Raw genomic sequence first — 596 nt, 5'->3', positions numbered from 1 at the left:
AGTCCTTGTAAACTTTCACTAAAACTAATTTAAACTTAATTTTTTAAAAGAGAGTTGGGCCTTTCTCCTCAATGAGAAAAACGGCAGGGCAAATGCAACAACAAACAGCAACGACACATCGTCACTAGCCACACAGAACCTGCACCACATTGAACCACTGGCTGCCACTGGAACCACTGTGTTCCAGAAGTACACGGGGCAGGATGTTCACAACCTTACCCTCTCTAAGACAGAGTTCCTGAACTTCCTAGATGCAGAACCCGGTGCCTTCACAAAGAGCCTGAAGGATTTTGGTGGCCTTGACTGCATGATGAAGAAACTGGATCTCAACTCTGATCGGCAGCTAGATTTCCAAGAATTTCTTCAGCGTGTTAGTGGCCTTGCCGTAGCTACTTCATGAAGTGTGTCCACTAGCAAGCCTTAAGTACCCTCTAGCCTGGCCTCCAAGCCGAGACTCTGCCATGCAGCCCCCTAGTCACCACAGATTCCAAATAGCACCGACAGCCTCTGATCTAGTCCACCTACCTCTCCATGCAGGCCACGCCACTGGTACTACTACAGTATTTGGGTTTTATTTTTAATTCTTTTTAATGTTT

The sequence above is a fragment of the Elephantulus edwardii genome, unplaced genomic scaffold (assembly GCF_000299155.1).
Source record: "Elephantulus edwardii isolate Elephantulus edwardi_28Jun2011 unplaced genomic scaffold, EleEdw1.0 scaffold00020, whole genome shotgun sequence".
In the NCBI taxonomy this organism is placed as follows: Eukaryota; Metazoa; Chordata; class Mammalia; order Macroscelidea; family Macroscelididae; genus Elephantulus; species Elephantulus edwardii.
This window is presented reverse-complemented; position numbering follows the sequence as displayed.